Source organism: Bombina bombina, chromosome 6, assembly GCF_027579735.1.
Source record: "Bombina bombina isolate aBomBom1 chromosome 6, aBomBom1.pri, whole genome shotgun sequence".
Classification (NCBI taxonomy): Eukaryota; Metazoa; Chordata; class Amphibia; order Anura; family Bombinatoridae; genus Bombina; species Bombina bombina.
In genome coordinates, this window is record NC_069504.1 from 967,331,929 (window position 1) to 967,344,934 (window position 13,006).

The window sequence follows — 13,006 nt, forward strand, 5'->3', positions numbered from 1 at the left end:
CCTTTGCTTTCTCTCCCTCTCTTTTGTGCTCTCTCTCCCCCTCTCTTTTGCTCTTTCTCCCCCCTCTCTTTTGCTCTCTCTCCCCCTCTCTTTTGCTCTCTTTCTCCCTCTTTTACTTTCTCTCCCCCTTCCCCCACTCTTTTGCTCTCTCACCCCTCTTGTTTGCTCTCTCTCCCCCTATTTTGCTCTCTCTCTCCTCTCTTTTGCTGTCTTTCTCTCCCCCTCTCTTTTGCGCTCTCTCTCTCCCCCTCACTTTTGCTCTCTTTTTCCCCCCTCTCTTTTGTTCTCTCTCTCTCCCCCACTCTTTTGCTCTCTCTCCCCTCTTTTTGCTCTCTCTCCTCCTCTCTATTGTTCTCTATCTCTCCCCCTCTCTTTTGCTCTCTCCCCCCCTCTTTTGCTCTCTCCCCCCCTCTCTTTTGCACTCTCTCCCCTCTTTTTTGCTCTCTCTCCCCCATCTTTTGCTCTCTCTCCTCCATCTTTTGCTCTCTCTCCCCCATCTTTTGCTCTCTCCTCCCTCTTTTGCTCTCTCTCCCCCAATTTTGTTCTCACTTTCTACTCCCTCTCTTTTGCACTCTCTGTCTCCTCCCTCTTTTGCTCTCTCTCTTCCCCCTTTCTTTTGCGCTCTCTCTTCCCCCTCTCTTTTGCGCTCTCTCTCTCCCCTCTCTTTTGTGCTCTCTCTCTCCCCTCTCTTTTGTGCTCCCCCCTCTCTTTTGTGCTCTCTCCCCCTCTCTTTTGCGCTCTCTCCCCCCCCTCTCTTTTTCTCTCTCTCTCTCCCCCTCTCTTTTGCGCTTCCCCCCCTCTCTTTTGCGCTCTCTTCCTCTCCCCCCTCTTTTGCACTCTTTCTCTCCCCCTTTCTTTTGCGCTCTCCCCCCTCTCTTTTGCGCTCTCCCCCCTCCCTTTTGTGCACTCTCCCCCCTCTCTTTTGCTGTCTCTCTCCCTCTCTTTATCCCCCTCTTCTGCTCTCTCTCTCCCCCCTCTCTTTTGAACTCTCTCTCTCCCCCCTCTCTTTTGCACTCTCTCTCCCCCTCTCTTTTGGCCCGACTCTCTCTCTCCCCTCTTTTGCACTCTCTCTCTTACCCCTCTCTTTTGCGCTCTCTCTCCCCTCTCTTTTGCGCTCTCTCCCCCTCTCTTTTGCGCTCTCTCCCCCTCTCTTTTGCGCTCTCTCTCCCCCCTTTCTTTTGCGCTCTCTTTCCCCCCTCTCTTTTGCGCTCTCTCCCCCCCTCTCTTTTGCGTTCTCCCCCCTCTCTTTTGAACTCACTTTCTACTCCCTCTCTTTTGCACTGTCTCTCTCCTCCCTCTTTTGCTCTCTCTCTTTCCCCTTTCTTTTGCGCTCTCTCCCCCCTCTCTTTTGCGCTCTCTCCCCCCTCTCTTTTGCGCTCTCTCCCCTCTCTTTTGTGCTCTCTTTCCCCCTCTCTTTTGCACTCTCTCTCTCTCCCTCTCTTTTGTGCTCTCTCTCTTCCCCTCTATTTTATGCTCTCTCCCCCCTCTCTCTCCCCCCTCTCTTTTGCGTTCTCTCTCCCCCCTCTCTTTTGCGCTCTCTCTCTCCCCCTCTCTTTTCTGCTCTCTCCCCTCTCCCCTCTCTTTTGCTCTCTCCCCCCTTCTCTTTTGCACTCTCTCCCCCCTCTCTTTTGTGCGCTCTCACCCCCTCTCTTTTGCGCTTTCCCCCCTCTCTTTTGCGCTCTCTCTCTCTCCCCCTCTCTTTTGCGCTCTCTCTCCCCTTTCTTTTCTGCTCTCTCTTTCCCCCTTTCTTTTGCACTCTCTCAACCCCCTCTCTTTTGCGCTCTCTCCCCCTCCCTTTTTTTGCTCTCTCTCTCACCCCTCTCTTTTGTGCTCTCTCTCCCCCTATTTTGCACTCTCTCTCTCCCCCTCTCTTTTGCGCTCTCTCTCCCCCCTCTCTTTTGCGCTCTCTCTCCCCCCCTCCATTTTGCGCTCTCTCCCACCATCTCTTTTGTGCTCTCTCTCCCCCTCTCTTTTGTGCTCTCTCTCCCCCCTCTCTTTTGCACTCTCTCTCCCCCTCTCTTTTGCTCTCTCTCTCCCCTCTCTCTCTAACCCCCTCTCTTTTGCTCTCTCTCTCTCCCCCCTCTCTCTCCCCCCCCCCCTCTCTCTCTCTCTCTCTCTCTCTCCCCCCTCTCTCTCTATCCCCCTTCTCTCTCTCCCCCTCTCTCTCTCTCTCTCCCCCCTTCTCTCTCTCTCCCCTCCCTCTCTCTCTCCCCTCCCTCTCTCTCTCTCTCTCTCTCTCTCTATCTCTCTCTCTTTCACCTCCCTCCCTCTCTCTCTCCCCTCCCTCTCTCTTTCCCCTCCCTCTCTCTCTCCCCTCTCTCTCTCCCCCCCCCTCTCTCTCTCCCCTCTCTTTTTATCTCTCCCCCCTCTCTATGTCGCTCCCCTTTATCTTGCGAGCGACCGTGCCCAGCCACGCACCCTTCATGCCCGGCCACGCCCCTTCATGCCTGGCCATGCTCCCTTCACCGCCCTTCACGCCTGGCCATGCCACTTCACGGCCCTTCACGCACTCTCTCTCTCCCTCCCCCCTCTCTTTTGCTCTCTCTCTCCCCCTCTCTTTTGTGCTCTCTCCCCCCCATTCTTTTGAGCTCTCTCTCTCCCCCCTCTCTTTTGATCTCTCTCTCTCCCCTCTCTTTTGCCCTCTCTCTCTCTCCCCCCTCTTTTTGCACTCTCTCTCTCCCCCTCTCTTTTGTGCTCTCTCTCTCCTTCTATTTTATGCTCTCTCTCCCCCCTCTTTTGTGCTCTCTCTCCCCCCTCTCTTTTGCACTCTCTCTCTCCCCTCTCTTTTGTGCTCTCTCCCCTCTCTTTTGTGCTCCCCCCCTCTCTTTTGCACTCTCTCCCCCCCTCTCTTTTGCTCTCTCTCTCCTTCTCTCTTTTGCACTCCCCCCTCTCTTTTGCACTCTCTTCCTCTCCCCCCCTCTTTTGCACTCTTTCTCTCCCCCCTCTCTTTTGCGCTCTCCCCCCCTCTCTTTTGCGCTCTCCCCCCCTCTCTTTTGTGCACTCTCAACCTCTCTTTTGCTGTCTCTCTCCCTCTCTTTATCCCCCTCTTCTGCTCTCTCTCTCCCCCTCTCTTTTGAACTCTCTCTCTCCCCCCTCTCTTTTGCACTCTCTCTCTCCCCCTCTCTTTTGTGCTCTCTCTCCCCCCTCTTTTGCACTCTCTCTCTTCCCCCTCTCTTTTGCACTCTCTCTCCCCTCTCTTTTGCGCTCTCTCCCCCTCTCTTTTGTGCTCTCTCCCCCTCTCTTTTGCGCTCTCTCTCTCCCCCCATTCTTTTGCGCTCTCTTCCCCCCTCTCTTTTGCGCTCTCCCCCCCCTCTCTTTTGTGCTCTCCCCCCTCTCTTTTGAACTCTCTTTCTCCTCCCTCTCTTTTGCACTCTCTCTCTCCTCCCTCTTTTGCTCTCTCTCCCCCTTTCTTTTGCGCTCTCTCTCCCCCCTCTCTTTTGCGCTCTCTCCCCCCTCTCTTTTGTGCTCTCTCCCCTCTCTTTTGCGCTCTCTCTCCCACTCTCTTTTGCACTCTCTCTCTCTCTCCCTCTCTTTTGCGCTCTCTCTTCCCCTCTATTTTACGCTCTCTACCCCCTCTCTCTCTCCCCTCTCTTTTGCGCTCTCTCTCCCCCCTCTCTTTTGCGCTCTCTCCCCCTCTCTTTTGTGCTCTCTCTCCTCTCTTTTGCGCTCTCCCCCCTCTCTTTTGCACTCTATCCCCCCTCTCTTTTGCGCTCTCTCTCCCTCTCTCTTTTGCGATTTCCCCCCTCTCTTTTGTGCTCTCTTTCTCTCCCCCCCTCTTTTGCGCTCTTTCTCCCCCCTCTCTTTTGCACTCTCTCCCCCTCTCTTTTGTGCTCTCTCTCCCCCCTCTCTTTTGCGCTCTCTCTCCCCCTCTCTTTTGCGCTCTCCACCTCTCTTTTGTGTACTCTCCCACCTCTTTTTTGCTGTCTCTCTCCCTCTCTTTATCCCCCTCTTTTGCTCTCTCTCCCCCTCTCTTTTGCACTCTCTCTTTCCCCCCTCTATTTTGCGCTCTCTCTCTCCCCCTCTCTTTTGCGCTCTCTCTCTCTCCCCCCCTTTCTTTTGTGCTCTCTCTTTCCCCCTTTCTTTTGCACTCTCTCTCCCCCCTCTCTTTTGCGCTCTCTCCCCCTCCCTTTTTTGCTCTCTCTCTCCCCCCTCTCATTTGCGCTCTCACTCCCCCCCCTTTTGCACGCTCTCGCTCTCCTCCTCTCTTTTGCGCTCTCTCTCCCCCCTCTCTTTTGCGCTCTCTCTCCCCCTCCATTTTGCACTCTCTCCCACCCTCTCTTTTGTGCTCTCTCTTTTGTGCTCTCTCTCCCCCTCTCTTTTGCACTCTCTCTCCCCCTCTCTTTTGCTCTCTCTCTCTCCCCCCTCTCTTTTGTGCTCTCTCTCTCCCCCCTCTCTTTTGCACTCTCTCTCCCCCTCTCTTTTGCTCTCTCTCTCTCTTCCCCCTCTCTCTCTCTCCCCCCCTCTCTCTCTATCCCCCCCTCTCTCCCCCCCCTCTCTCTCTCCCCCCCCTCTCTCTCTCTGCCCACCTCTCTTTCTCTCTCCCCCCTCTCTCCCCCTTCTCTCTCGCTCCCCCCCCTCTCTCTCTCCCCCTTCTCTCTCTCTCCCCTCCCTCTCTCTCTCCCCTCCCTCTCTCTCCCCTCCCTCTCTCTCCCCTCCCTCTCTCTCTCCCCTCCCTCTCTCTTTCCCCTCCCTCTCTCTCTCACCCCTCTCTCTCCCCTCTCTTTTTATCTCTCCCCCCTCTCTATGTCTCTCCCCTTTATCTCGCAAGCGACCATGCCCGGCCACGCACCATTCACGCCCGGCCACGCCCCTTCACATACGGCCATGCTCCCTTCACCACCCTTCACGCCCAGCCACGCCACTTCACGGGCCTTCACGCACCGGCCACGCACCTTTACGTCCAACCACACTCCCGATCATGCTCGTAATATGTGCGATAGAGCCAACTTGTACTATGGGCCAAAGTTTATCCTTCACAAATTAAAAAAAAATGTTTATATTCATATAATGTTAAGAAAGTTTATAATGGAATAACTATTATGTACAGCTTCTTAAGCCTGGGGGAAAACGTAAATAGACTTTGTAATGGCACTCATGCATTTAGTTCCAGTAAAAAAAATAAAAAAAACTTTATTAAACCATGCTAAAATACATGATGTTTTGGCCCATTTTAATTAGTTCTAGGCGCCCCCCACCCTGAATATTGCTTAGATTCAGCTGCAGTGATTCAAAGCTAAGTAATATCATGTGGCACCTGTATTGGTTTCTGTGGAATTTTCCTTATTACAGAAATAAAGTGAACTGATGATTTCTACTGGAACTTATACAAAATATAGTAACCTCTACTTTGTATTTAAGCAATCTCTTTGGTGATATTGTTACCAAAAATCTACTAGCAAATTAATTGCTACCAAATGGAAAAGTATACAAATAGGATTCTAAAAACTACAACAAACTGTCTCAGTATTGAATCACAATTCAGCAAAATTTTCATTTTGAAAGTAATGTTTATTGCTGCTATTTTATATGTTAAGAAAGTAATTTATATAGTATATATACTTTATTTAAGTACACAATTATATTATGTTAATAAAAAGTAACATTTTTTTTTTTACTTTTCTTTTTCCTTCTTCATTTAGTCACTGCAGACTTTCTCCATGCCAGCCCACTATCACGTTTTTCTATTATCACCATCTTTGATATAAAAACACCATTTAAAGATAAATATTTAAAACCTAATAAAGCTCTTAATGGAGATTGTTGAAAAAGCAAGGGGTTACTTATACAAAATTCATAAAGTTAATTAAACCAATATTCCTTATTTGTACATATTTATTTTACTATTTGGATATATAAAGGGACATTAAACTCAAAGCATTTCTATGCCTATGATATAAATTAAGCGATAAAAAAATAAAATAAAAATAATTTATTTAAATGTCAAGCTGCCAGGAAGTGCTTCTCTGTGTACAACTGGTCCTTAAAGGGACATGCCACCCACATTTTTTCTTTTATGATTTAGAAAGAGAATGTAATTTTAAACATCTTTCTAATTTACTTATATTATCTAATTTGTTTTATTCTCTTGATATTCTTTGATGGAAAAGCATATCTAGATATGCTCACTGGCTGCTGATTGGTTGCTGCACATAGAAGCCTCGTGTGATTGGCTCACCATGTGCATTGCTTTTTCTTCAACTAAGGATATTTAATGAAGCAAAATAAACAATGGAAGTAAATTGTTATGTTGTTTAAATTTCTATTCTCTATCTGAATCATGAAAGAAAGATTTTGGGTTTAGTGGCCCTTTAAGGGCTGATTGCTCACTGGCTCATAAGCTGAACTAACACTACCTGGACATTGGCATAGCTCACATGCAGAAATAAAAAAATCTTCTCTGTAGTGCAATATCTATTTTACAATACAATTTCTCTCTTAGATACAAACAATAAAAACAGTACTTTACTGTCCCTTTAAATTAGTACTTATTATTGCTTACACCAACTCTATATAACCATTAGACCTGTAGCTATTACACAATGAGGCCCGTTTATCAAGTTTCGAATGGAGCTTTAGGGCCCGTGTGAGTCTTCAGACTCGCCAGAAACAGCCGTTATGAAGCAGCTGCTCTTGTGAGCTTCTGGTGCAATGCTGAATACGGAGAGCGTATTGCTCTCCGCATTAAGCGATGTCTGTCGGACCTGATCCGCCCTGTCGGATCAGGTCCGACAGATATTTGATAATTCGGCCTCAATATGTCAATTATATCACCTGTTAACTTGTGGTTCTTTTGTGTTATCCATTTTTAAAGCCCTAGAATATGCATACAAAACCTACCAAGCTATAAATTATTACAATGCATTTAAATTACTCTCCATAAGTCCTTTCAGTTTCTTATAGTAAATGTTGGACATGTGCTTTGACTTTATTTTATATTCAAAATGAAAACTGTTGAAATCACGTAAAATACCATTGAAATATATTAATTTGCTAATTAAAATCATGCAAAACACAAACATATATTGTTACATACACCACTAATCACAAAGATGCAAATATTTTTTATAGAAACTTTGCATTTCCCTCTACTATATAGAAAGAATATTGTGTAAAATTGGTATTAAAACAAAATAACAAATGCCAAATCATATACAAAAGTTTGCCATCAGCTTGCTGGTATACTTGATTGTCAGAAATTGTCGGCGGGGGGAAGACTCAACAGTTTTACACACAGAAAACACGTATCTATATGTTGTTTATGGCACTGATTTATCATTTGAGCACTCTGAAACAGCAAATACTCAAAAAAAACTGAAGCATAAAAGGTAATAATTTCACTTTTTTTTATAACATTATTTTTAAAACAAACCTGACTAAGGGCTTTATTATGAGTGGAGTGTTGTATTAATTGCTCCCACTCACACATTAAGATCGCTAGCATTTAGCGTGCGTATAACAAGTTGAGGAGAGGAGTTGAGTCCTCTCTCATTGTACGGTTTTGAAGAAACAGTCTGTACAGTGTGGTTTTGAAAGAACGGACTGCACATTGTGTTCACCAACTTTGGACTATATTTGAATCCTCATTGCTTAGATGTTTCACTATTTACATTGTTAAAATCCCTTCTAAAAAATTAGAACACTTGCAGCCATCGACACATGCCCAGTATAACCACAATGCCAACATAGAAATGGAATTCAAATTGTTTACCAGTTATCAGGATGGATTTGGAATACAATAGGTTAATCTCACACATGTTAAATGCCAAATTCTCATACACACTGTACAAAGGGCTTAATTAAAAAACTTAATGTAACATTCAGAGATGTGAAACAGCCATTGTATATGCAAGTTGTAGTTGGATATCCTGTTACCAAGCGGAAACGGATCTGTGCGCAATTACTGACGAAGACTTATTTTCCGCATTCGTTCCCAAAGAACAAGAGCATAGACATTGCGTTTAAAAAGGATTCCAAGGAATTTAGAATGGGATCATCCTTCTCGTAATATGCATTAGCCAAAGCTTTTGCCTCTCCACTGAGGTATGATATCACAGTTAGAACTTTCACCTTTTCGTTAGGTACATGAGTTCTTAAATTCCCGTAATTGGGATCTGTTACCAGAGAATTTCTCAGGTGGACATATTTGAGGTTCTGGGGGAGGAGTTTCTGTGAGAGGAGGCTTTGTTGGAACATTTTCCCTTAGGTATTTTCGTAGCTCCTCCTTTTCAGCTTGTAAATCCCTAAGCCCCTGAATCATTAAATCCATATGCTGTGAAAGGGTTCCAACACGGTTGGAAAGCTCAGTGGCATCCATAGCTGATATTAGATATAGGTGGGTAAATGATATAAGGCTAGGTAATATGTAAGGATTAATATAATACCCAGTTATATCTATATATTAGTCTATATAACCACTCAGTCTCACACCAAACCTCGGGTACATAAATCTTACAAGTACCCTGTTATGCTCATAGAACTGAGGGTGACCTATAAGGTCAAATAAGATACAACTAATAATAGTTGCTTACTTTAGATGTACTACACAGAACTTCAGGTGGAAGTTGTAGTACAGAGATAGCTAATGAGAGTCACTTGAAGTATAACATAAGCTTGCAAAAGAATAGCAGCAGAAGGATTAGTAGAAATATAAACTGTAGCTATGTTAGCTGTTAGTGCCGGAAAGGCAGGTGTTAGTTAGCTGTGATTAAGGCAGAAAGCAATGTGTAACCTGATCCGGACTTCCAGTGTGTTACATTCAAATTACAACCCCAATATTTATATACTGTCCATGTAAATAGAATACAACAGATTGATATTTGCACAGTGAGCAGCAGACAGGAGTTATAGGAACAGTAGGCAGGATTAAGTTTGATCACGCAGTCTTATATATGTTTCAGTGATATGCATACAGAGAACAGACAGGAGTTATACAGCTGAATTTAAGAGAAAGAGAGAGTTCTTGCGGTACCGTAACAGGAGAACTGTTCAGATGCAAACTGTTGTATGTAGAGAGAGAGAGATGTTACCGGAGGGTTTCCGTTCTACAACAGAGGAGCAACTCTGTGAGAGCTGTGAGGTCTGCCGAGGTAACGCTCCGGCTCCGGCATGTGATGACGTCACACACTGCAATCTGAATTCCGGCAGATGAGAAAATATTTTGACTAGAACCGAGAGAGAATAATCAAATCCTGGAAACACAATGATTGACTAGAGCATATATCCGAGAATACTTTTAGAACAGCAGTTCGTAGAAAAGTATGCGTAAAGCTTCAGAGCATAATCCCCTGATTAACAAATTACCTAGCACAGGTGAATTGGAAAGCTCTGCTTAAAAAGGTTATGATGGTCATGTGACTGCTAAGAATTAAAGGCATAGTAAGGATTGTGACACCCTCTCTTTTGCTCTCTCTTTCTCCCCCCTCTCTTTTGCTCTCTCTCTCTGTCTCCCCCTCTCTTTTGCTCTCTCTCTCTCTCCCCTTCTCTTTTGCTCTCTCTCTCCCCCTCTCTTTTGCTCTCTCTCTCTCCCCTCTCTTTTGCTCTCTCTCTTGCCCCTCTCTTTTGCATCTGGCCACGATCCCTCGCAACTGCTGCACCCGCCCAGCCACCCCCAATCATGGCGCTCCCGGATGGCCATGCACCCCGGCACGGCCTCTTCCTCTCTGTTATCTGATCCTCAAGGCCAGGTATGTATGTCCTCGCACAGTCTCTACTGCACATGACAGCTTCGGACAGACATACTTGGCCTTTTATTATATAGGATGAGTAATAATTGTCTGTTTTTAAGAATTTTATGAATGTTACAATTTTATATTATTAGAACTATTAAATCCTGTAAATTTTATTCCATTTACGTGGTTTTTAGACTGTTATTTAAACATAATAGGTGCATCCAATCACCCCTATTTTTGTTTAAAGGGGGAAGACTCAACAGTGCTACACACAGAAAAATGTATCTATATGGGGTTTTTTGCCACTTATTTATCATTTGAGCACCCTGAAACAGCAAATACTCATAACTGAAGCATACAAGGTAGCAATTTCACTTTTTTTTAAATAATATATTATTTTTAAAACAAACCTGATTAAGGGCTTTATTATGAGTGGAGTGTTGTATTTATTGCTCCCACTCACACATTAAGATCGCTAGCATTTTGCGTGCGTATAACAAGTTGAGGAGAGGAGTTGGTCTGCAACTTTGGACTTTATTTAACTCCTCATTGCTTGGATGTTTCACTTTTTTACATTGTTAAAATCCCTTCTAAAAGATTAAAACACTTGCAGCCATCGAAAAATGCCTAGTATAACCACATTGCCAATATAGAAATGGAATTTGTATTGTTTACCAGTTATCAGGACGGATTTGGATTACAATAGGTTAATCTCACACATGTTAAATGACAAATTGTCATACTCACTTTACAAAGGGCTTAATTAACATTCAGAGTAATGTAACATTCAGAGATGTGAAACAGCCATTGTATATGTGAGTTTTAGTTGGACATCCTGTTAATTTAGTTATTTTCCTTATGAAAGCTAATTTTCTAATGTGGGCTTTTAGCTGCCATACTGGCCAAAACTGGAACTTCATTATCTGGAGCAGATTGCGATTGAGTACCAAATATTTTTTATTTTGTATGAGTTTTGTGTAGTGCTGAATTTACTATTAGGGGCATATTTATCAATGTGTGAGTGGACATTATACGAAGTAGCGATAAACATTGATAAATGCCGACAGCTGGTGCAACGCCGCCCCCTGTAGACTCGCAGCCAATGGGCCGCCAGAAGGGGGGTGTCAATCAACCCTATCGTACTTGATCAGGTTGATTTCCGGCGATGTCTGTCCGCCTGCTCAGAGCAGGCGGACAGGTTATGGAGCAGCGGTCTTTGGGACTGCTGCTTCATAACTGCTGTTTCTGGCGAGACTGCAGGCTCGCCAGAAACACGGGGCATCAAGCTCCATATGGAGCTTGATACATATGCCCCATTAAGTTAACCAACAAAATGTTTCTGTATGATTTCTCTCCATGTTGGTGCTTTTTATAGTTTCAAAATGAGAGCACTTTCAGGTGCTATAAAGGAATTCTGCAGTCCTCTCAGTTCACAAACTAGCTTATCACCTGACTTGGTGTCTGGATACATACCCAAACTTTGGAAAACTGCAAAAAATAGTGCCTATCCATAAAAGTGGGGAGTTAACCTTGGTTTCTTATTATCGCCCTATATCTTTGCTCTCAGTATTGTCAAAAATCTTAGAAAAATGTGTCCATACACAACTATGTTAGTATTACCAACAATCTAAATATCTGACCCCTGATCAATCAGTTTTTCGCCCGAATCACTCCACTACAACTGCCCTCCTAAAAGTTTGCAACGACATCCAAACTGACATGGAACAAGGAGACCTAACTGGAGCTATTTTCCTTGATTTTGCAAAGACCTTTGACACAGTAGACCACAACATACTACTGCTCAAACTAAAAAACTCTGGTATTGCTGATCGTCCATTAACCTGGTTTTGATCATATTTATCGGATCGATCACAATATGTCTCCATTTCTGACAGCGACTCCCTCCCTCTCCCAGTCATGTGTGGTGTTCCCCAAGGTTCCATTCTCGGCCCCCTACTATTCACATTATTTATAAATGATCTGCCTAATGCCTGCAAATCCTCAACTGTACACATGTATGCAGATGACACGGTAATCTATGCAAACAATTCCAATATGCCGCAGCTTGAAGCAGTGCTCCAAGACCAGTTCACAGAGGTAGAAAGGTGGATCTCAAAAAACAAACTCTTCCTAAACACTGACAAAACTGTCACAATGATCTTTGGAACGGGACCTAAATTGCACAAATTACAAAATTCCTATTTACGCATCAAAACAAAATCCAATTGCACGCTGACCGCAGTCCACTCTTTCAAATACTTAGGTATGCTAGACCCCAATCTATCTTTTGGCCTCCACATAGAAAAACTTGCATCTAAACTTTATCCAAAACTAGGTACCTTGTACAAAAACAAATCCTGCCTCAGCCCTACAGTATGGCAAAAGATTGTGATGCCTATCATGGATTACGGGGACGTAGTATATGCACCTGCACTGCAAACTCACCTTAATAAACTTAAAACATTGTATAACTCGTTCTGCCACTTTGTGCTACAATGTAACTACAGTACCCACCATTGTGACATGCTAAAAGAACTAAACTGGATGTCGCTGGAATCCAGATGCACCCTCCATCTTTCCTGCCTTGTGTTTAAGAGCCTTTCTGGGAAGCTCCCACCCTACCTGAGCAAAATGCTCTCCCCGGCTATTCCCACCTCCTATAACCTCTGATCCAATACCAGCACATTATTTAGCTTGCCTCAATACATAAAGAAAGCAGCTCGATCCTCCTTTTCCTACAGAGCACCACAATTATGGAATGACCTCACGCACACTTTCAAATCTTCCCCAAGTCTAATATCTTTTAAGAGATCCCTCTCTACATATCTGAAAACAGAATGCACCTGTCATGGTTGATTAAATATTTCCTGTTCTAGGTAAAATTTTTGCATATATTGTGTATTTTTATTGTTTTTGTATTTTATTGTACTCTATTGTATCAATGCAATGTTTGGTGGACCCAGGACATACTTGAAAACGAGAGAAATCTCAATGTATCCTTACTGGTAAAATATTTTATAAATAATAATAATAATAATCTGCTGCCCCCAATATCGTCGCTACCTACATTACACTTATTAACCCCTAATCTGCCGCCCCAAATGTCGTCGCTACCTACACTTATTAACCCCTAATCTGTTGCCCCCAACATCGCTGCCACTATAATAAATTTATTAACCCCTAAACCTAACCCTAAGTCTAACCCTAACGTAACCCCAACCCTAACCCCCACTAACTTTAACATAATTAAAATAAATCTAAATAAAAATTACAATTAATACCTAAATAATTCCTATTTAAAACTAAATACTTACCTATAAAATTAAACCTAACCTAGC